The sequence below is a fragment of the Seriola dumerili genome, unplaced genomic scaffold (genome assembly GCF_002260705.1).
Source record: "Seriola dumerili isolate Sdu_G_001 unplaced genomic scaffold, Sdu_1.0 BDQW01000330.1, whole genome shotgun sequence".
NCBI classification, from domain to species: domain Eukaryota; kingdom Metazoa; phylum Chordata; class Actinopteri; order Carangiformes; family Carangidae; genus Seriola; species Seriola dumerili.
Window position 1 is genome coordinate 1,915,658 of NW_019174585.1, and position 24,873 is coordinate 1,940,530.

Here is a 24,873-nt window from a genome sequence, read left to right on the forward strand (position 1 = left end):
GCCTCTCTGCCTTCCACTGCCTCTCCTCAGAATCTGCTGGATAGTGTCTGGAGCATTTGGACCATAATGTCCTTTACTCATGCAGACACATGGCTATATTTCTTTTCCTTTCCTTCAGCCGCCTTTCATTTTTATCCGGCACAGATGTCCTCAACTGGACCCAGATTTACATTTTATGGAAGACTTAAGATAAAAAAAGGATGACATGTGTTTTTGCATTTCACAATATCATAATGTAACATGGAAGGATTTAAATGAGTTCAAATCTGTATTGACCGCTCAGAAGATTTGCAAAGAAAAGTCCCCATAAATATGTGGCAGGAGGTGTTTATACAGACACGGTCATACCTAGAAACAGGAGAAACAAGATTACTGTCAAAAAAAAGAAACAAGTTATTGTCTTCTCATGAAACCCTGCAGTAAACACTGAGTTTTTGTGGCCTTTCTATCAGGGCATTTTCCAATTTATCTTAATGGAAATCTGCAGCTTTTTTGCACCGAAGACCAAGAGAGGCCTGAGCTGCATCTGTGTTGAACCCAGCATAAGATGAACAGCAATGAAATTAGATTGTATAACACACCCATACCGTAGAGTGGAAAGAATTTAAGATGATTTAATTTGATAACAGCAACAAACAAGGCCTACATGTGCTTTGTTTGCCCATCATATTCACCAACATACTCCTTATCAGTGATACCTTTCTATCCCAATCACTTTGAACCAGATTCATGCTCATGGCACATCACCACTGACGTGTGGAAAAGGTCCACGGTGAGGCACAAAATGGATTGGGCGTCCATGGTGGCTAATTTTGATTCAAGGAATTGAGAGAGCTGTGTTAAGGATGTTAGGCATTAAAGAGTTGTCTTTTTCATGGGATTATCTGCGAAGGAGGAAGTCAGTATTCAGACAGGGCTGACTGGCACGACGAGATCAGCCCCCATCCAAGTAGAACACTTCTTCAGGCATGCAGAACATGCAGACTTAAGTCACATAATCCCTTTCAATATCAGTGAGGGTGTCAGTGCGCTGACATGAATGGATAGGATACGACGGTTTTGCAGGCTTACTGTTGTTTCCGATCACAGTGTTTGCAGTGCTAGCTGGCAGGTTGCTATTATTAGCCACTGCAGTGATATAAATGTTACTGTAGATCCACTGACGCTGTGATGACAGAACATATTTAAACCATTGGCGAGATACTGCCTGTCTAATACAATATCATCAAGGGTAATCCAGGCTGCCTTTTATTCTTTGCACCCCAACACTGTGGTAGTTATGGGGCCTGCAGATATTGAAGTAAATAACTGGACACACAAAGCTAACACTCAAGCACATCTCAGGGGCTAAACAAACAATGGCACTCTCTGCACATTTGGTGCCCGAGTTCAAATGAGACTGTAGCTGTGGATCATAACAGGGCTTTTCTGGTGTTTTGTGGAAGCACTGCTCTGTCAGCGTGACTAAGCACGGCTGTCCAAGTCCAGCTAACCATGACAGTTTGAGAGAGCTATGAAAACAATCACTTTTCAAAAACAAGTGGGTTCAGGCAAATTGTTGACGTTACACATTCAGATGTTGCTAAATGTTGAAAATTGCATTGTTTCTGCTTCTGCACCATCCTGCCAGGCATTCGAAATCCTGCCCTTAATGCATTGAAAAAGGCATTCAGTGTAGAACGCAACATATTTCAGGATGTTCTTATTATATCCTATCAATACTTGCTCCTCCTGCAGCTGCTGCTGCCCAGTTTCTTCATGAAACTCATTATGGTGTCATTGTATCTCATCTCATCTCATCTCATCTGACCTTACATGAAAATCCTGCTGTAGCATATGGAAATCATGTATGTTTATATATTTATCCATTCATTTTGTATACTCACTTATTCCTGAATCTCAGTCTGTACCCATATTCATGGCCAAAAGTCAGGAAAACACCCTCACTGTTTAAAATTTGTAAAATTGTAAAATTAGTTTGAAATGAAGTAGTAAACAGAAAATTCAGTGTAATTACAATCTGAATTTGAATTAAAAGAGCTACTGTTGATTTGAATAAAATGTATTCTAATTTTATGAGCTAAAATTAAAATATGTTAAACTTTTATGTGGGTGGAGCATAATATGCTCTATAATTATGTATGGTGCACATACACAATCATAGAAAAGAAAGTTAAAATCAAGCAGTGTTGCAGGAAAACTGCCTTGTATGTCTTCATGCTTTAATATGAACGTTTATTCTTCCCATTTGATGATAATTTGCCGTTTGGACACGGTTTGCTGTGTTTCAGATAGTTTGAAAATTGAAGCTCTATATGATCTTTAACATCATTAGATAGGTTGTAATAAGCTTGTGGGCCTGTAAATGACACATTTAGGTTTAATATGATTCTCAAAATGCCTTCAACTTTGCCTCTCCAGTAGACTTGAAAGGAAATCTTTTCACTTTCCATTTTCAGCCATGACTGTGCTGTAAGCTATTTGTCATTGGACTTCCAAAGATGTGTTGACTCCATTTTTTTTTATTGAATGGGTAAATCTAAAATGAAATGGCTAGTTTGATCAATGAAATAACAGCCTGTTATTAGTGAGGTATAAAACTTTAGTTTTTTGTATTTTTATTGTGTCTCCCTGGCAGCAGCAAGGCAGAACAGCTACTTCGGGAAGCCATAGCCTTGGATTTCCTTTTTTCTTCTCCATATATTGAAACCTTTTCTGCAACAAAAGATAGTCTTCTCTGTGTCTATACAGGTTTGCAAATGTAGGCAGTGCAATGTTAGTTCTAGTTTTGTTGGTCCAAACATCTTTGCACCAAGGTAGGTGAAGGGACAATGTTTTCCCCTAACAGCTGTTTTCACTTGTTGGTGCTAAGCAGAGGTGATAAAAAAAAAAAAAAAAATCTTTTAAAAGGTGCGACATGCAGGCTGAGGTTGTGTTTATGCAGATCATGGGGTGGAGCAGTTTTGTTATGCATTTTGGTATAAGTGCCAGCAGAATTTCTCATGGCTTTACACACCGTCATGTCCAAAGTTTATTTAATTATAGGTTTAATTATTATACCCGTAATGTCATGCACATGTACATGTAGCATGTATGAGAGTCTTCCCTTTTAGCAGATTAACTACATGTAGCCGTCATACAGGAGTGGAAATGATGCATGTGTTCCGGCTGTCGTCGCTAATTTAAAGGATGTGCTGCAATTTTTCTAATGGAAAATTACACAATTATTCAAAACAGCGTTGGTCCATTAATGAATGAATTTAATCATCTGACATGGCAAGAGGCTCCAACAAAAACTACACAAATTTCTGTGCTTTTCAGAACACCTGGTTGGTACATTGGCACACAGACTCTACAAGTGAATGTACAGTGCTTCATCAAAAATCTTAGCACATTTGCAGAAAAGTGCTGTAAGCTAACCCCTAAACTGTGTGAGTAACTGAGTGAAATTGTGAATCAAGCAACAGATAAAAATAATGAACACATGGTCCACGGCTTTCATTGTTTGGTAAATAACTATATGCACATGCTGTTCACATGGAAAGAATGGTGAATTTTAGTATCTCTTGAAACACAATTTAAATTTAACCAGGGACATGATGTATCCTTGGAAGAATATTTGGAGTGCTGTATAATCGTATTTGGGGTGCAGTACATTTGTGCTTTGGACCTTGGCACTTGGCACACTGCATGGCACCAGTTTACTCAAGGGAGAAGCCAGACTGGATTCTTCTTGCAGTCAGAGACAGTCTGCTGCTTTTAAAGGGGATGAGCACATGCTGACATTATCTGCCATTACAGAAGCTTATCCCAACCCAACCAGCTGATTATATTGTTTATTTCTCCTTCCATTTTTTGTGAAACTGCAAACATGAGCATTAAATAAATTTGGGGTGGGATTATAGAATTTTGGCAACCATGCTCAATCTAATCCTGGTGCAACACAGGAAAAAGAGACTACACCAGAAATTGACATTTAACTCAGGAGGCCAACATTGCATAGAATTTGTTGGACACGCCTATGTGTGCAATAATGATTGAATTTGCACCTAGTTTTACAATTATACAACTCCACAGTTTCAGTTTCAGTGAACTGAGCAAAAAAGAAAAGACAATCAATTCCACTGATGCAAGAATGATAAATCTTGTTTTCAGAACTTTTTCAGAACAGAGTCAATAGGATCAATACAAAAAAAGTGAGAGAAAAAATAAATGAAAATATCACCTTCAGGTCACCTTCAGGTTTAGACCCCGCTCTGGGCACTTGGACACTTATCTCTGTGCATGTACTATTTGCTATTTGCGCTTCTGCTGCTTTTCACATACTTAACCTTTTTATTTAAAAAAAAAAAAAAAAAAAACAACCACAAAAACTGTTTCGTACTGTTAACTGTTAACATGCATGTGAATTTTAGTAATTAGCAGAGAACAGCAAAAAGAAATTAGCAAATCATTTGATGGTAAATATATTCAGCAGTAGTTTATTAATCATGCATTCACCTCATAAATCATGACTCCTTGCTCTTCCCTCACATGAGGGCACATTAGTTGCTTTTAATAATAAAAAAGGTATCACTGATTTTCACCCTGGTTTTACTTGATGTTGAGACCAAATTTGATTTCAAATTTAATCGCCCCCCTGTAGTAGACATAGAAAGAAGACATTGAGTAAGTTGAGCAGCTATCCCTAGTGGGAAATTTGAAATGTTGCTGACATGGGGTATATGCTCTCTGAGACCTTATCAGTCCTGTTCAGTACAATCAATATGACCATTAAAGACTTTCAAGTCAAAGTACCCATTACCCAGTCAGTTGCTTGTTTATGGCTGCATTAATAAGTAAAAACTCTGTTTTGGTTTAGAGATGAGTACGTAAGCACAGAAATAACGAGTCAGAAGTGGGATGTTGCGAACGTGGTACTTTGCTCTGTGAAATTAGGAAGCCAGAAGTTGCTGTGTTAAAACAAACCCGTCCCTCTTGCACACTGTCTCTCATACTTAGTGATTATTGATGTGGTACTGGTAAATGTGCTGAGCATGGCTAAGTGTATTAATAGCAGTACGGACATCATCAGAGGTTTCAGCTCACAAGGGGGCAGGGGAGGGGAAAGAGCTTACTACCAGAGCATCAGATCATGAGCAACAGAGACGATCCTCCCTGACTCATCAAGAACAGAGGGAAACTCTGATCCCTTGCATGCTCGTAGTCTGCATGGTGAAGGCTCATGGGTAACCCTGGTGACCTCTGTGGCCACTGGTGCACTACGTTGGGTTGTTCTTATTGCATAATTATTCATATGAGATGAAAATTGCTTTATTCTATTACCATGTTCCCCTTGGTTCACTGACTTATATTTGTGGAGAAACAGACTTGCAAATGCAATTCTTTTTTTAAATTTTTTATTTTTTTTATTAAAAATAGCTGCATAACCAGAGCAATTATTAGAGCGTATATTATTTGATGTGATTCTCTCAGGCAACTTGTATTATAGCTCAGTGTCACCACGGTCAGTGTCTACACCGTGACGAAATTTCCTTCCTAACAAAGGAGTCACAACATCACAGTCATGTTAAATATCATTGTAAAATATCAGTGTCATTTTTTCGTCATCATTTTACACCTCCACCACCGCCATTATCTCTGTGTGCTCATGTGTTCCAGGTCTCTGCAGTGCAGCCCACAGTACAGGCTTCTACTTTGCCTTGGGTTGTTGCCTTTGTCTGGAGCTCTCTCATCTCTGGAGGTCATATTGGCCGCCCTGGAGGTACTGGTAATGGTCAGTGTGCCAACTGTGTGGGCATGCTAAGAGAACCATATGCTGTCTGTTAAATCACACTCAGCGGAGGCAGCAGAGTATCACGGCTGTTTAGTATGTGATGGAAATCACAACATGCTTAACATGCGCAACAGAGGCAAACTGCAGTCAAGCCATCAGTTAAGCATGCAGCGTGTTAGATAAGGTATTTCTCGCATCCTGTCCTTTCTCACCATGTCACTTCTTGTTTTGTATTCCACACTGATCATTTCAAGAGAGGGGGAATATACAGGCAGAATAAGCAGGCCGTACTAAGACTTCATCGGCTAGCCTCTCATAATTCATCCAACTGGTTAAGTTCACCATGGCCCAACATCAAATATGTGTTTCTTTATTTGTTTTTTATTGGGGGTTCTATATTAGCAGTGTGGTGTTGGCTTCAAAATATTTATTTTAGCCTTGTGGCAAGTCGAGCAGAGAAATAGGGAAGTGGATGTGCTGTGTGCCTAGCATTTTCACACATGGTTTAGACACTGCTATAGAGAGGCCCTTTAGCTGGTTCTTTTTCACTCTTCATTAAGAATTCTAGAGGGTGTCAACTGAGAGGCGATAATGTTTCTATGGGCATCGCTGGCCTCTAGTCACACACCAACAGGTACTGCAAAATGCAGGCAATAGCGGGTTTCTCTTTTCAGCATGAAACTGTTTCAGTATATGTCGAATGCTCTTCTGAAGCAACACTGCAAAATCTGTGAAAAAATGTCAAAAGAAACAACCATTTTGTCGCTATGTGGAGACATAATCCAAGCTTACAGTTATCCAAACGCCTGCCTCACCCTGTGTACAGAAGCTCTGAGATCCTGAAACACACAACAAATAGCTGTTTGTCCTTGAGGAAGGCCGTGAATGAGAAGCCCGGGTTGCTACTCTGGGTTTAGAAAAGCAGGGAGAGGAAAACCATCACTCTGACAGCTGCAGATTAACATCTGATGCTTCATCAATCATGTGTAAATCGTCAGTCCTTTATATATATATTATAATTATATATATAAGACTACATGTGTATAGAGCTGAAAATACATTCATTGATTAGTGAATTAACTATCAGAACTATCAGAAAACTGGTTTGGAAGAATATTTTTATATACAGGTTATACATATAGAAAAAACAAGACCACACTACATTACAACTAACAGCAGTGCACTGATAAACAACACGTTTATGGTGAGGGCAGACATAACTACAGTACAGCACACAGTTAAATACATGATTTAGTTAATTATCTGTACTTATGATCATAAGGTCTATTTGGCCTGTGTGGGGGAACCGGGTTTCAGAATCCCCTCATACAGGGCCCCACAATGAGTCCATTGTAATTTCATTGCAAATACACAATGTTGATACACATTTCCACACTTCATTCCAAAATTGTAGATAGAATCGCTGATCATATCAGCTATTCGTTCCATACCAAGAAGATTTAATAATGCAAGCAGCCAGATTTCTATTGAAAAACAGTGACATACGAATGTTCCAATTCAACAAAATTATTCTCATAGCAGTCAAAAAAGGTTAAACCTGCTATTCTGCTGTATTTGTGGACCTAAGCTGTGCAGCCCTAGACCCCAGCAAACAAAACCCTAGGACAAGGAATGAGATTTATATTCATAATTACTCAAGGACTTGAGTGTGTAGCAGTGCCACAGCATATGAATCAGTCCACAACCATACCAGCACAGATCAGAGGAGCTTGGCTCCATTTTTTTGTCAATTCTTAAGGGAGGGATAAAAGCTCTGTGTAAGATTTTCAGTTGTATAACTCTGGATGTTACTGAGGACGCCTTCTATATTCTTTCCCACTCTGCAGAGATGAGTGAAACCCATAAGTCTTGCTCCCATCGGGACTGAGGTGAATGTTGAGGTTAGAGGAGGAGAGAATCAACAACCTGTACAGACCTGACACAGTACCTATGTCTGGGGCTAAATACCAGAATTTTTTTATGTTTCATAATTATAGTCAAATTATTTATTGGGAAATTTGTATAAAATTAATCTTGATTGAGCACAATGTAAGAAAGCATCACTGTCTATTTTGTATCTCCCTCTAAGTTCATCAAATTGTAAATTCTCTATGATTACTCTCTGCTTCTCAAACGTGAGACCTGAATTGTTTCTTCGTCATATCTTTGGATCTTTGACAGATCGTCACATAAATCAGATCTTTTGAATATTTCATCTTGGGCTCTGGAAAATTATGATCAGCAGTCATCACTCTTTTCTAACAAATAATGGATTAATTGAGAAAATAATAGGCAGATTAACTCATAATGAAAATAAGCATACGTTGCAGCACAATATATATATTTTCAACCACACCAGTTAAGCTCTAAAAGCTGCAAGTCATCTCTTTCAGTAAATCCTGTTGCATTAGCAGAAATGAAGATATTCCTGGAGGCAGTGTATGATCCTAATGACATCTGATTTTTGAACGATGTTTTGAAGCATAACTGCTTTTGTTTTTGAGTATACAACCTTTTCTCTCTCCTATGCAAATCACACATCCCACTGCCAGTGTTTTTTTTTAATTAGAAAAATAACAACAGTGACTAAAATGTAGAGTGGAAAATCCTCTCACAAACCTAATCACCGTGTCACTCGGTTGAAGTCTATGTGCGTGCAGTGCATGTATGTGATGCAACTGTGTGGGAGTTGGATGAGTAGATGGAGGGGCAGTTAGCATGCAGTCACAACATGTAAGATTACAGCAAAAGCAGCATGAAAAGCTTGAGTGATGTTTGTAGAGTGAGTGTGTGCGCAGTGTGTATTAATCAATTCCTTTGTGTTGAATGCCTCAGGGCACAGGAACATAGGTTGGACGTATCAGTGAAGTGAAGCATGCGTGAAATTGTACTTCTCACATCACTGTCTTAGGTCAGCCAGAAAGCCGGCCACTGGATGTTAGGTAATGGCGTTTTGAAAATAAAGGATTTAGGTTGTATAAAAAAGCTGGCAAAATACTCACACTGAATGATATGTCACAGATTCCTTACTAACACTAGGAAGATTTTAGATTTAGCTAAATGGTTGGAATATCACCAACGTGTTGAGGGTGGCATGTCTCCATTGGATGTAATGGACAGTTACTCAACTACCTTTGAAGGTTGCTCTCAATGTCAGGGTCTTTTGTAGAGGCCTTCCTTGTTTACACATTGGTAGAAGTCAGAGTTCGGTTGGGTAAATATGTCTTGCTTGGACAAACACCCTGTGCTGCTGTGGCTGGGGCTGATAAAGAGGACTGTTGAGATCCTAATCAAGATTGCTGCTTTGGCAATTAAATTTGACAGAGGAGAATCAGAGCTGCCCCTCTTTTGTCATTATTCCCGAAAAAAAAAAAAAAGTGGAAAAGTTTTTCTCCATTTGCAAAAGTTTCAATTAACTGTGATAGCTCCATGTGTGCATTTAGTTATGCACTGGGGGAAAAGAGAAGAAATTGTGGCTGCCTTGAACTGTTTTAGCTTATATACAGTGCAGCAGTTTAAATTAGTTCCAAGAAGTTTGTTTGTGTCCCCTGAAAGCTATTTATACCTATCTTGTTTTATTTGTTTCCCCAGAGTCCTCCAGAGTTTGGTCTTGTGCATGGGAGATTGAAGCTGAGGTGTGCATGACACCACTGCACCAGAAATGCTTAAAAACAGGTCTTTTCTGCAACTGCACTGATACTCATATTCATGTCCAGCATTTATATGCTCTCAGCAGGTAAAATCACCAGAGAAGATTAGGGATGCCTATAAATGTAGTTTTAAGTGCAGCATGATTTTCTGAAGTCAGTCATTGGAATAAATGTAGTTGATTTTTCTGCTTGCGAGAAAGTGTTTCAAAGGTTCACTACAGCAGTACTTTACTTCAGATTTTTTTTTTTTTTTGGGGGGGGGGGTTGCCTTTCCAAAACCAAATGCACAAGAATGAAAGTGGAATGAATGGACTTTTTTTCTGCTCTGTCAGAAGCTGCAATCGATAGTATGTCTGACTAACTAGCTTACAGTAGCAACCAAGCCAAGAAGCACATCATTACCTAACTAGCTTACATAACTTTGTGTTGTTACATGTTAATATTAAAAAAAAAAAAAAAAAAAAAAAGCTCCAATTGTGACTAGCACTTTACAGCATTTCCCAACTGCATAGATGCTGGTCCTGGATGCTTTCAGATTTTATGCTAACTTAAACAGCTCCGTCCAGCCAACGTTACCTAAGATAGTGTTAGACTTCTGAAACACACTTGTCCTCATCCAAAAAGCGTTCTCTCTCTATTATATTAAAAGTGAATTACACTTTTGAAAAAGTTTAAACAAGCATGTAATCTAAGCACGCATGAAATAACAGCCTGATCTTACATTTTCCATTATCATACTTATAACACTAGAACCAGCTAGCTTTAAATTGTAATTGTTGAAACAATGATGTTTCTTTAGTTAGTTTTTCTATAAGCCAGCTGGAAACCCTAAAAAGTCAGTCAGAGAAGTTGTTTTCAACCAACTCATGAATCTCGTATTCGCTTAATTGCCTAGCGGGCTACAGCAGATAAAACGTAATTTCATTGAGAAACATTGACAGTCATTGACAAGAAATAATGAGTCCTGCTTTTGTCTACCTCTTTTTGTAAGCAAGAACCTATTGTTAAACAAATTTCAAGTGGTAAATCTGCACCTGTTATCTTTCTAACCTACACAAGTATCATGCCAGAAGAAAGAGCTAAAAGTAGGAATGAAAACTAAAGGGTTAAATTTGTTTACAAACATTTTTGCTGAATAATAAAAGAGAGGAAATGATATAAAGTATAAATACTGAAAATGGATTTTTGATTGGCATACATAGGCCATAGGCCATAGGCATGACCTTGGGAAGTGTATTTCTAATTGTACTGGCTCTTTAAATAAACTGGATACAAATACAATATTGTATCTTTTCTTGATATGATGTGGAGTAGTGACAACAAAGTACACTGTAGGTATGTCATACCAATTTCATCCACCTGTAAAACCTGTTTAACGCCTTGGCCTTTTAGTTTGAAGACGGTAAATGTTAATGTGTTTCAGCAATACGTGTTGGTTCATGAGTTTGACAGAGTGGTAGAATCAGTGTGGCTGTCACTAATGAACTAAAAAGGTGGGTCTAATTAAAAGTAATGAGCTATGGTGGGCTGTGTGTGTCTCACCAATATAAGCTCCAAGTCTATGTTCAGTGTGGAGGCTGTATGTAATGGTATATGCTGTATTTCTATGTTTTTTCCACCGTAACATTGACGTTGAATTCATGATGGCGCCAGATGAGCAGGCTGCCTTTGAACCCCTCTTCCTCTCCATAGATTTGTCTGGTCTTTTTCTAAGTCTTTATTTATTCTTTTCTGTTTTTTTGAATTTCATGGACTATTTTTGCTTTTGTCATACCTTGGTCAGTTGATTGGACTTGGTAACATCGCCTAGCCGAAAGCGGCAGGCATCCCAGCAGAGCTGAGGAGACACAGAAGAGGGGTTAGAGCCAGAGCTAAGGTTAAGAAGAGAGCATAGTAAGGGTGAGGAAATTTAAACCTTTCCTGCCATCTGTCATCATGGGGAATGTGAGATCATTGGCGAATAAGATGAATGAACTTTCTGTCCACACTGTGGCACAACGGGAATATCGTGAGTGCAGTATCGTGAGTGCAAGTCATGCTTGAGGGGTTCCAGCTGGTTCAAGTGGACAGAGGGAAACAGAGCAGTACCAGCAAAGGAAGCGGCTTGCCGTTTTCATCAGACATTTACCTTGAAGTCTAGGGTGTGCAATCCTGATACTGAACTGTTAGCAGTGGTAATGTGACCATCCTATGTGCTACAGGAATTCTAACACAGTTGCTGTGGTTGTTACGTTCCTCCTTGGGGCGGCTGTGGCTCAGGCGGTAGAGCGGGTCGTCCACTAATTAGAGGGTTTGGTGGCTCGATCCCCTCTTCCTCCAGGCATACTTGTCGAAGTATCACTGGGCAAGATACTGAACCCCACATTGCCCCTGATGGCTGTTCCATCAGTGTATGACTGCGTATGAGTGTGATGTATGAATCCATTTATCATTAACCATTTACCTCCTTCCATGAATGCAGCTGTGTCACGACAGTTCAGACACAGAGACTCAGAGACTGGCATGTATTCTGCACTGCAAAAGATGAGGACATTAATGATTAATCAAATTGCATTACGGACTATACTGTATTAACTTATGCATGGACAACATTGGTCAAGACTTACCTGACTATCACTATCAACCAGGTAAATAGGGAGCTGAGGAGGTTCCTGGCCTGATTGAGTCAACCCAACGGTGCTGAGGGGGTGTGCTGATTAGCTGTCTGGCACTCTTTGCCACCTCTTCAACCTCTCCCTGGACATGCAGCAGGTCCCCTCACTTGATGCATGAAGGAAAACTTCATGCATCGTCCGTGTGCCTAAGAGGGGATGCACCAGTGCTCTCACTGACTTCAGGCCAGTGGCACTGGCCTCTCACATATTGAAGACCTTTACAAGGCTGGTTCTGTGGCACCTGATGCCACCTGTGGCAGACCCTCTGTATCCTGTACAGGCAAACCTTGGCGTGGATGATGCCGTCATTTACCTACTGCACAAGGCTTACTCCCACCTGGAGAGGTGTGGGTGCAGTGTGAGAATAGTGTTTTTGCACTTTTGAAGTGAATAGGATGCCTCCTACACCTGTCACCATTCTGGGTGAGGAGCTGTAGGTGTAGGAGGAAGTTCCTGGGCGTGTACCTTATCAACAAACCAGACTGGTCAGATAATTGTGATGTCCTCTAAGAGACGGGACAGAGCAGCCATATAGTGTTTGCAACAGGCTGCTTCACAATTTCCATGTGATGACTGGTGTACTGCTGTTGTGTGTTGAGGAGGCAGTATTATGGCTGGTGATGAAAACAGGCTCATTAAACTGGTCAGAAAGGCAGGCTCTGGTGTAGGAGTGCACCTTGACAGCCTGGAGGAGGTGGCTGAGGGGAGGGTGAGGTCCAAAATCCTCCATGAGGAGATGAACAGCCTAAGAAACACCTTCATTAACCGTCTCATCCTTAGGCACAGTTCTATACATTAAATACTATATGATGCATACCATTGCACATATATCTAATACATATTTCTATAGGTATCTATCCATCTATCTATCTATCTATCTATCTATCTAGCTATCTATCTATCTAGCTATCTATCTTTTATTAAACTTTAACTCTATTTGTAATGGTGACAAACTAATTATCCAATAATGACACCACACAAGGACGCTACATGTTATGTATTCAGTAGTCAGTATTCATTGAATTCATTCATTGCATTTAATAGATGTAATGGAAAAAATTTACATATGTGAAAGAAAAACTAACCTCAAGGTAAGGCCAGTGTACAATCCAAGGTTAATCATAATACAGGCTAAAGACAAATATTAGTTATGCGTATAAAGCAGGAAATTGTCTTTTAAGGAAGAGAGAGGTAAAATGATATTTCTGCTTGAATTTCTCCTTTTCTAAATTTGATCTGGCAGAGAGGCCCTGGGCAGAAAATGATTGTTCCACCACTATAGAAATATCAAATCATTTGTATTGAGTCTGGGATGGAATCAAAGATTGAACTATAAATTGAACCTTTTTATGATTCTGACACTATTACAACTGGTGCCGTATGGCCCCCAATGTTATTTGTGCTTGCACATTAAGGTGTGACCGTTTATTTCTCTCTGCAGACTGCTTTGAAGTGAACCCCGTGAGGAGCATCCAAAACGACACAATATTCTGGTGAGTACCCAAATTGAAATTAAAACCCTCTTCACATTTACATAATATACTACCACACATTACCCATCCAGACTGTGAGCATGAACAGAAAGTGATGGGGCAGAGGGATAGAGAGGAAAGGCTTTGATAATAATATGCTAAAAAAAAAAGAAAAAGAAAAAAAAAAGATGTTTCCCTCCCCTGACTCAATCGATTCTTCAGTTTTTATTCCACGGGGTCAGTATGTTTGACTCACCATGCATGCATATTCTCACTACATTAAACACAAAGGCAAACCTTACAGTTTTACCCATTTTATTTCCTCTCTCCCTACATATATTTTACTCACATGCAGACAGAGGAATGTAAGAACACAGCATCTCGTTCTTTTCCTCCTCTCCCTGTCACATGCCGATTTAACCACATGTTCGCATACAGAGAGGGAGAGAGAGGGAGAGAGAGGGAGAGAGAAAGAGGGAGAGAGAGCGAGCCTCCTCAGAGTGACACTGTTAGCTATTCTCTCACATAGGCAGGGTTGGGCTGGCGCCACGGCTGTTTGCCTCATAGCCTGCGCAATGGGAGTCGGCTCCATTATCAGAGCTGCTGCTTCGCCACCCTGCAGCAAACCCAGCATCCTCTGCTCCTGCAGATTTAATTTCTTATCTCAATAGGGAAAACAGCCCCTCTGATGAACAGCAGAAAACACCCTGGGCTGCTGTGAACACGGATTGAGGATACATACAATAGATGGTTTGATAAACTCATGAACGTGCACAGCACTGATATTTCTCATAGGAATTCGTGGCTGGTCATAGATATTCAAGGGAATTTGCTTTTTACTGTAAATAATGATTCAAGGAAGGGAAGATCTCGTCGCCATTATATACTGTATTTAAGCAATTATTTATGCCGCTGCCTCTAAGCACATATCAGACCTTAAACAGGATCCCTGATAGGTGAATGTCTGTAATATGCTGCTACTGTTATTCTTAGACCGACCAAGCTGTCTTCATGCTACTGTTTGCAGATAAATAAAGAAAGCTCTTCAACTGCTGTACTCTCACATGACATAAACTCAGCATGAACCAGTGCCACATGTGTGCTCCTTTTGTTGAAAGTCTTGTGAGAGCACATTATCATCTCTCAGAGAATAGAGCAGCTGGATATTCTTAATGACATATTTTTTATTAATGCTTCTTGCAAAAAGAAGAAAAAAAAATATCTAAGCTTCGCACTGTGACTTTGGGTTGTTGTTTTCCCATTCGCTTTATTTTTGACAACCCGCAAAAATTTTTTCTTTGCTCCATTCGGTAAGAAGTCAGAGTCTGTAATCGAACTGAAAGATTTGACTTGTTGTGGCTTTTTCAGCCCTTTACTAACAGCTTCATCAATGTCACGAAAAGCCACTACAGTGGTAATTGTGTGTCAACTTTCCCAGGCCATAAAACAAAAGTTATTATGTGTGGAGACAGAAGTTATGTAACTTGATGTACCCTGGCTAAATTAGTTTTCTTGTGTTTTACAGTAATCATCTGGTAGGGCTGTACTTACTGATATTGGTGCTATCTAATCTGTGGTCCAATATGTCAAGAATAACAAGATCTTTTGGTCTTATGAGAGTTTAAACCGGTGGTGAAGGAAGTATTCAGATGCTTTACTTATTTAAAAGCAATACTACAATATAAAGTAAAAGTTTTGCCTTCAAAATTATACTAGTAAAAGTACTCACTATATAGATTGGCCTCTTTCCTTTTTTTCCCCTTACATTGTTTTATTATTGCGACAGATTTAAACACTGTATGTAGTGGTTGGAGGAGGTGGAGGTCAATTTAACTGTTATATAATCTGTTGGGCTGTTTAACAACGCATCTTAATATCATGTTTTGTTTTAAGTGATGTTTTATATATTTTATAAATTGATCATATGTTTTATAATTTATGTCATCTGCAACATAACAAGTGAATAATAGCTGTAAACTAAATGTAGTGTAGTAAAGGGCTACAATATTTCCTTCTTAAACATTGTGCAGTAGAAGTAAGAAGGGGCATAAAATGGAAGTAATAAATACAAATATGTTATCTTAGTTTGCATGTAGTTTGTTAGTGTCCACCTCTGGTTTGAACTCGTCCTGAAAACAAGCTGACAAGCCAGTCCTTATATTTAAAAATGAGACATTTCTTTGAGGCACATATATTGTTGTAATGGAACACCGTATCATAGTATATGAGAGACATCAAGACAGGCCAGGCATGGCAGCTAAGCACTGCAGATATTGAAACTGATCATTTTCAGGTGGCTGGGGTTTACATAATGTGGCACAGTGAGAGGACATTGATTTTTCTTGCTTTGAACTACCCGTCCTGGAGGATGCTTCTCTGAACAAGGGGAGTGTCTGGCTTCAGCTTTGCTCAGGGAAGCAGACATCGGCTATATCAGCTAATTTGGCAGTTGGGTAGAAATAGAAAGTTAATAATCCATAGTATGAGCATTAACAAAACATTTAAAGGAAAAACCGTTGCATTAGCCATTATTTTTATACGCAAAAAGACATGAACAGGGTTATAAAGCCTCTTGTGAGAATGGGCTGAGTTGAATATCTGGTTGCTAAGATTCTTTGAAACAAATTAATTCAGGTATTTTGATGAAGCTCTTAGCATGTTAGCCACACAGAATATTTTTAGTGTGGGGTTTTAAATTAAACGCAAGTTGATGATGTGGTCATGAGGTTATTAATTATCCTCATATTCTTTGAGAAGAGGATTCTGGTCTCTTTTGGCGGGGAATGCAGGAAATGAGTCTGACAGCTTTGACCACTTATTACATGTGAGGTTCTGTTGACAATACTTCCATTAGGTTGTCCTCTCAAAGCAGTTTTATATCTAGAGACTGCACAGAACAGAGCGCATCACAGATTCATTACTGAGGATAGTCTGGTTTATGTGTTGTCTTCCTCATATCATATCATCTTTATATGTCGGCTTTATGGAGTTGTTTTTAATAAGAAAAAACAATTACACCACAGATACACCTCTGGTCTCTGGATTTAGAACACTTTGATTTAATCTTTCCTCTTTTTATTTGAAAGAAAATGTGGAAGAGAAGAAAAAAGTGAGTTTTCAAAGTTGCACTGATACTGATCATTTTGACAAATATTCTGATTATATTTCTTCCTGCTCAAACTAGACAGATGTAAAAATGAGCAGATGTTATTTCTTTAATTTTTATTTTATTTTACAGAATCAGAGCTTTCAGGGTTTATCTGAGTGACACCTAATCACAGATACTGTCTCAAACTGTTAACTCATAGCCACAGTATGAGCACAGTAAACAAAAACATTAAACCGTGTTTGATGTAAACATAAGATTGCAACAAAATAAATAAGCAAGTAAATAAATAAATATCACATAATTTAATTAGTGCTGATACTCTGGGATGGTTTTAAAATGCTTATTTAACAGTTCTCCTTCCCTTAAGTTTGACAAAGGTTTCATTAGCATTACCCCAGGTTATGAAAATACCCAGTGTTTTCTATATAGAATGAAATCATTAACATAATTCTTAATAATAATTAACAAGCCCTAAGGAAGGTATTTTATAAATGATTGATTATCACCAGCATTGCAGAGGATACACAGATAGTGTATATCACTTTCACATTTATTGCTTTTTCGCAGTGTTTTGCAGCTGACTTGCATGTCCTAATGTAAATGTTTTTCTTATACAGCAGGAAAAAGCAAAACCAAATGACATGAGTCTAATATCTTGCAAAATTAAAAGAGCTCTTAGATTAACCATATTCCTCCTTGAGAGCATGTTCAGCATACCAAAAATACCAGCACACCAAGATAGAGCTTCTTGACTCATTTCAAATTACACTCTCCTCATCCAAATAGCTGTTTTGATGTCTTTTGTTGGCATCTGCTGCTTTTCTCAGGGCGCTATAATTAAACAGGAGGAGGCCACAACCCTTCTTTATTCTGTGTCAGTTTGAGAAATGGTTGTTGGAAAACGCACTGTGTCAAAGCAATGTGGGTTGAACAACAGCTAGATTTCACACACAGTGGAATCCATTTCTGAGAGTGTGTGTGTCTGTGGATTCTTGAATTAATCTTCATTACCTCAGTGGCATAGATGTCTGAGAATGCAGCAAAAATCAGTTTGTGGAAAATTTGCTAAACAAGCTTTGCACCACATTTCCTATCTATCAAAGACAAGTATGATCAGCAACTACTTGAAAATCTAAACTTATGAAGGCACATTACTTGCCACTTTACAGCTGGAAAACTTATTGTACTGCTTTGATCTCCTCTCCCAGTAATGGCTTAAGTCGTGGCACCCCCAATTATAGTGAAACACATTAGAAAACAGGGGTTAATAGTCAGTGTTAAGAAGTATTTAACAGTGTTAAAGCACCTTGGACTTCTTTCAATTGTTTCCTGACATTTTAAGAGCAGAGCTCCATCGCAAGATAAGTCATCTTTTTGAATTACAGAAAAAAATACCATATTTTCTATTTACTCTCCTCGTGTCATCACCCAGGTTTACACCCACAGCACATCCCCTGATCTGACAACATCCTCAGGATAACTCTCATATATCATCATTAAAGAGCATAGACTCAGGCACTTTGTCAGAGTTTGCAGTCCACTGAAAAGGTACAAAGAGGGCAGAAAATAGATCTCTTTGATGAACAGCAGATTATGATGGAGAGGTGAGCAAACATCCCTCTCGTTCGCTGCCCACATGTGCAGTGCAGTAAGACTTACCGTCTCACGCAGCAGCAAATTGCAGCCTGATCCCAAAGACAAGCTGCAAATGAGACGTAATCCTCTTGGATCTTTGTTAAAAACTACAGTGAAATGTGGATCTCTCCTTTCATTTTGAATGTAATATAAAGACCAGTGTTTTGATAAATTATCAAATGAATATGCAAATGTATTTTTATTATATTCAAATTTACATATATTTATTATTCATAATATCTTTGTATACAGTATTTATAGGCTATACACATAAATTTACATTCCAAAGAAATTCTTCCTCTCACAGTCTTGTGTGTCTGAATTATCAAAGGATCAGCTGCCTCTCTCAGCCCGGCTCCTTTTGTTGTAATATGACATGTGAAAGTCTGACATAAAAATTCCCACTGAGTTCTGTGATTTGAGAGCTCACCCCAGCTTCAGCTGCTGTCTGTGTTTCCTCAGTTTTAGTTGGCCCACCTCTGAGGGAGGTGTCTCCAGATTTAGAAACCGAACTGACAACATGTTGGCTCTCGAGTGCGATAACATGCAGTATAGCTCAGAGACAGGGTTTTATTGCAATATGCCTGAGTTTATTACAATTGTTTGTGTAATGTTTTAAGCAAAAATCCAAGATGTCCTCTGGTTCCATGTCCTCCAGTGTGAGGATTTAGTGCTTTTCTCTCATTTATTTATTTCATTCAAAATATATATTGATTTTTGGTCTGTTGTTAGTCACCTAGGAGTTGAGGAAAAAGCGCTGTACATTTTTCAGTGTAAAATTAATTAATTAATTAAACAGTCAATAGTAGCCAGTTAGTTTTAACGCAGAGCTACTGTCTGTATTTGTTTATTTCACAAAGATATCTGCATTTCTATGTGTCTATGTGCTGTATGTATCTGTGTTCAGATTTACACTGGCAGTTAGCCAGACCTACGCTACAATGTGTTGGAAACTGTCTAGGCTGTATGTGCCAAATTGTTTTCTGCTGTTTATATTCTTGATGTATTCATGAGTTTAGCTGCTAGGAAAACATGACCATGTACCTAAATGCATCAAATAATCAAGAATCAACTGTATTTGAACTCCACCGAGCAAAACAATTTATGCCGTTCTAAATAAAAGCTGTGTAACTTTAGGCACAGCTGTAGAGATAGAAATTACTTGAATACTTTGGAAAATCTAAATTGAATGATTACGAGTCATTTGATTTCAATGAACCTTTATCATCATAGCCACTACTGTCACTAGAAAGTATGAATTTAGCTGATGATAATGTTAGTGTGTGAATGAGATGTGTGGAAAGTGGAAAAGCAGAAATATTGATGCTCTCTATATCCTTGATGTATTTGTATTCAGTGAGATCCCTTGTGCTTATTAGCCTCATATCCAATTCATATTAATATCATATATATTATTACATTACTGACATTACTGGTCCCATAAACATAGCAAGCAGTTGGCAGTGTTGTTTTATTCCTTGTGGCATTGCTCGTATCTATTGGTTTATCTTTGAGTCACGCTGTTGGCTTCGCTGGCCTGAGTGTGCAGCTGTGAGTAACAATGGCTTGAAACTTTATTTTAAAAATAGGCTGAAAGAAGCAGCCAATGCCGACAGGAAAACAAGTGCAGCTACCTGCTGAGTAAGTGTTTCAGTGACGTTTCCTACAGTGTGTTTGTAAGTGATGAGAAATGTGGTCACATAAATGCAGCTAATTAGCATTATCAATTATGGTGAGGTTCACTATTTCTATTAACCTTTTCCATCTGCACAAAAGTAATGATTTTTTCCACTGTTGTGGAAGAATTATTGTGTATGTACATTTGTTACATGCTTGTAAACCAATGCATGCCAAAGTACAGAATTAAAGCCACATTCATTCAGCTGGAGCGGGAGATGTACTGGGACTGGGCGGCATCATGGCATGGTGTAGGGTTGCGAGACTTCCATTTATTGCAGTGAATTCTGGGTGTTTTAGTAGAAAGAAAGAGGCATTTTCTCAGCTACAGCAATTTTGTATGCTTGAAAAACAGTATTTTTTACAAATTGGCATAACATTGAAGATTTACTTTATTCATTTGGCACACAAACGACACACATTAATTAACATCAATATGATATAAATGTATCAGGTTTAGCCAAAAGACTAATTATCATCCGTAATCCCTGAGCATGTTGATGTTACACATTAAAAGGCACAAACAAGCAGATAAAACAACATCAAAACACACACAGGATACAGCTAGTGAAACCATTACAGAACAGACATCTGCACATGCATGCAATAATCAGACTGTCACAGCAACAGACAAGACAACATTGCACAGGACTTTAAAACTATAATCTTAAGTGAATGACATGACAGACAGACACAATAATAACACAAAAAGGCACTTTAAGGTTGCATGTGTTGTTTGTATCAGTGCTGGTAATAGCTGCTCTGTCTCTGCTTCTTTCCGTTGTTCTCTTTACTGCCCAACGAAGCCATCTTAAATAGTAATTTGAGCTTGTAGCCATTGACCTGCAGAGAAATGTAATATGTTGTTGTACATAGAGGAAGGTGTGGTAGCAGAAAGAAAGTTACTGTTTACACACTGCATGAAGCATTTACGTTTTGTTTTCCTTTATTTATAGACTTTAAATTTTGTATTTTTTTGTTGCATGTTGGGGAGACTACAGAAGAGATGATAAATGCATTCGACTGTGCTTGTGGAGTTTTGGTAAGAAAAGGCAAACAGCCTCTTGGTGAAGTCTTTCTAGTGCCATGTTTAACGGTTCACGCTGTGAATCTCTCTGGAGAATTGTGTCAGTGAGACCTGGCATCTCTGGAGAAAGACGTAGTGGGACATCCTAGGCAGCAGGAAGATGAGAGTTATCAGATTAAGACCATGCTGAAATGCAGTTTTTTTGTGTTTTTAAACACCCACAACTTCTTTTTTTTTTTTTTTTTTATAAACTGCTCAGTTTATTCATGCAGAGCTGCATCAATTACAACTACATGTCAGCGGTTTGATACATCAAATAAAATAAATCTAATGCAGATGAAAATGGTGAGTACAAACGTGACAGTGTGAGACGAAACATAACAGAAATTCATAACAGACATCATGTTCTCTTTGTTTGAAATAAACCTTCCCTGATTGTGCAGCACAACAAGGGAAGGTATAAATTATTCAGGTGCTCCCCAATGGCCGCCCATTTACATCCGCTCACTTGCATCTGACTGGACGTATTCTTCTGCCATATTCCTCAGTGATCTGCCCGTTTTAAAATGGCAGCAAAATACATGTGATCTCTGAGTAGGACTGTGCCTTCACCCTGATGCTTAATTTATTCATTACCCTCCACCCATATTGGGTATGCGCTGCAAAGCCCTTAGTCGTAAATACTGTAGAATATCAAAATGAATATGATGGGGAAGGAACACAGAGGATTATTACAGCTATATATAAATAACGAGGTGAAATATGGCTGCTTCCTCATCACAGTGCGGGCACAACAAGGAAAGAGGTGAGAGGAATAACAGAATGCAGTAGTCAGATAATAATACCATTTGCAGTATTGTATCCCATGAAGGACATCTCTCTCCAGGCATCACAGCATGTCATTTTTCTTCACTGCTGTTCCTTCATTCATGCTGATGTGAGGTTTGCTGTAGTAACTGCCAGGAAAGGGAAGATGGTTGAATACCCTCTCTGTGAAGCATTTCTTTTGGGTTTTAATACTCACATCTCCGCGACTATCTGTCTATACTGCAGGGCTCAGTCAATTTTCGAAAAATGTATAATCCTCAAGATTTTAATAAAATCAGACTCCATTTTTTATGCTATTTATGGAAGGATTTTGTTCAGAAATATCCATTTAGCATATTTACATTCAGCAATTACTACTCCATATAGTAGTTTTTATTAATAGTTGTGGAGTCTGCCATTCCTGTGCTGGACTGAAATTGTCTTTACATGCAATAATAATTCAGAGGAAATCAATGCATGTATGTAAACCAGTCAGACTGTACTCCCAAAAAGAATGAAAACATAAGCTGTTTCAGCACGTGCACCAAGACGTAAACAAATCTGTTTACGATCAAGTGACAAAGGCCTCTAGCGAGCAAAGGTGGAAGTCTGGCGATGGTGTTTTAGAGCAAGAACGTCTGTGAAGATGGAGGTCAGGGTGGATGGCTGTGTCAACAAAATATATGCCTTGAACAGGGTAGACAGCTGTTTGTTTTCCGCTTCCAACCAACAGTCAATGGTTGTTTTGTCAAAGCACGACTGCGATCATTCCATAACTTAACGCCGTGTTTATGGTGTTAAGGACACGTTCCTCACCATAATGATGCGAATTTTAACCCGAACCATGATCTTTCCCTAAACCTAACCAAGCTGTTTCTATGCCTTAACTGAACCACATTATGACATTATTTACACAAAGAGCTTCAGAAGGCAAAGAGAAATGTTGCCGTCCTGCCGACATGGGGCGTCACTTGTTTGTGTCGTTCTAGAGGGCATGGACAGATGACATACTTTGCCGTTTAATTTGGAAGGTTTGTTGCAAATTGCCTTGACACGAACAAGACATTTACAGAAAAAGGATGCGGCATGTACTCCAATTTGATCTCACTGATAAGTTACTGCTAATGCAAAGAGAACATCTTACTGCTGCTGCTTCACATTACATGAAACACAGAATTGCTTTCGTCGTGAAGAGGACGGAAACGGAAAAAAGGAAAGTGTGTTTGTCGCAGAGATTAGCGCTAACTAAGATCATTCATTAAAACATGCATTTAGATAATAACGGTCAGAGGCCAATTTTTGTCTGACTTCTTTATCAACATGTTGGGAGTTTGTTTGGCTGCACTGTAAACGTATACATTAACAAAATAAGATAAAATATAAACTAAGCTTTTTACAGCTTTCAAATCTGTTGCACAGTGCAGGGTATGAAATGTAGTAAATCTCTTTCAGATGCAGTGCGTCATCTTTGACAAAACTCTTTTTCAAATACAAAATCGTTCTCATTTAAATCCACCCACTTTTATCAGCATTTCAACATCATAGTGACTCAGTAAGAGACAGACTCAGGAATATAATCTCTAATGAAACAAAAAACGAAATCCTTCCCCCGACTGTAAACGTAATGTGTCGCAGTTGAAGTCATTTCACATATACCACACTTGACAGTTACAGCCTCTAAGTGTATATACTCTTCAAAGACAGACTGCGGGCTGGAAAATAGTTTTTTAATGTCGATTTAATCGTTCTCTGAGTGCATGCAGACATCAAGGGACTTACAGACGCAAATTGAGGTGAAGTCCACTCAGTTTTAACAGAGACGTTGCCCAAATAAATGGATCAATAACTCCTCTAACCACTTTCCTGCTTTGATTCTGTCTAACTGTGAAAGTCCTTCTCTTGAATCCAGACTGAGTAATGGTCATTTCTATCGTTTTATTGAAAACACCTTATGTCCCTGTGAGAAGATTTGAGCAGGATAATCAGTAGATAGCATCTCACTGAAACATGTCTTTAAAGTAAACTTAATTTGAAATGACCTTAACTCTTAGTATTAATCAGCATTGTCTGTCCTAACAAAATATTTGTCAGCAAAACTTGTCACTATGTTGTGATTTGAGTTTGTCTCAGTCATTGATCATTAGTCGCACACCATTGCCCATATTCAGATGTGCAGCCTGCTTACAGAGCAGAACCAGCTTTCAGCATCAGGGTGGCACGCTGATTAAATTCCCAGCCTGTGCTTGTTCCCCTGTGTCCTCTCCTTTTTGGCAAATAAATTGGAGTGAACTGACCTTTAATCAGATATGTAGAGCAAACCTGAGTGTTTAAGCTTCAAGAATCAGACACGTTAACTTCAATTAATCAAGTGAATACCATTACAGAAGGTGACGTGTACGTGACGGTTCACTGCACCATCTGCATATTCTACTCGTCATCACTCCGAGGCATTACTTTCGGACTTTTTCCCAGTGGATGGGGCTAATCACTGGCCTCTGTCTCACGGTCACGCTCTGCGTTGCAATACTTAAGTCTGTGTGTGGACTTGTCTCCCAGTCTGGCATTATATGTTGAGTAAATGAGTGAGATTTTAAGTATTGCGTCATGCATACAACTACAGTATGGCCAGCCTCCACAAATTCATGTAAACAATACTACAAAAAAAGTCTAAAAGTAAAGAAACCCTATTCAAATAATTTTCCAGATGAGCTTTTCAAACTGTCATTGTCTTCATTATTGACAAAAGCATTTACTATATAATACAAGAAAGATTAGAGAAAATACTGTATAAGTTGTCCATCTTGCCATCTTCCCAGCCAAACTTAGCAAATTCAAAACTGAGCAACTACTTCAAGTTTTGATCATCTGTGCACCAGAATACTTCAGGATTTGTTTGAGCATTTCATGGAAGAGTAACTCATCTTAAATCATCATAATTTGTACAGTACAAAAGAAAATGAGACTCACTTCACTTCTCCCAAATCACAGCTCACGCAATCTGGTTTCCTCCTGAGTATTTTTGAATCTGCCAGCCTCAGCGTACTGCCTCAAGAACACCAGCTCTGA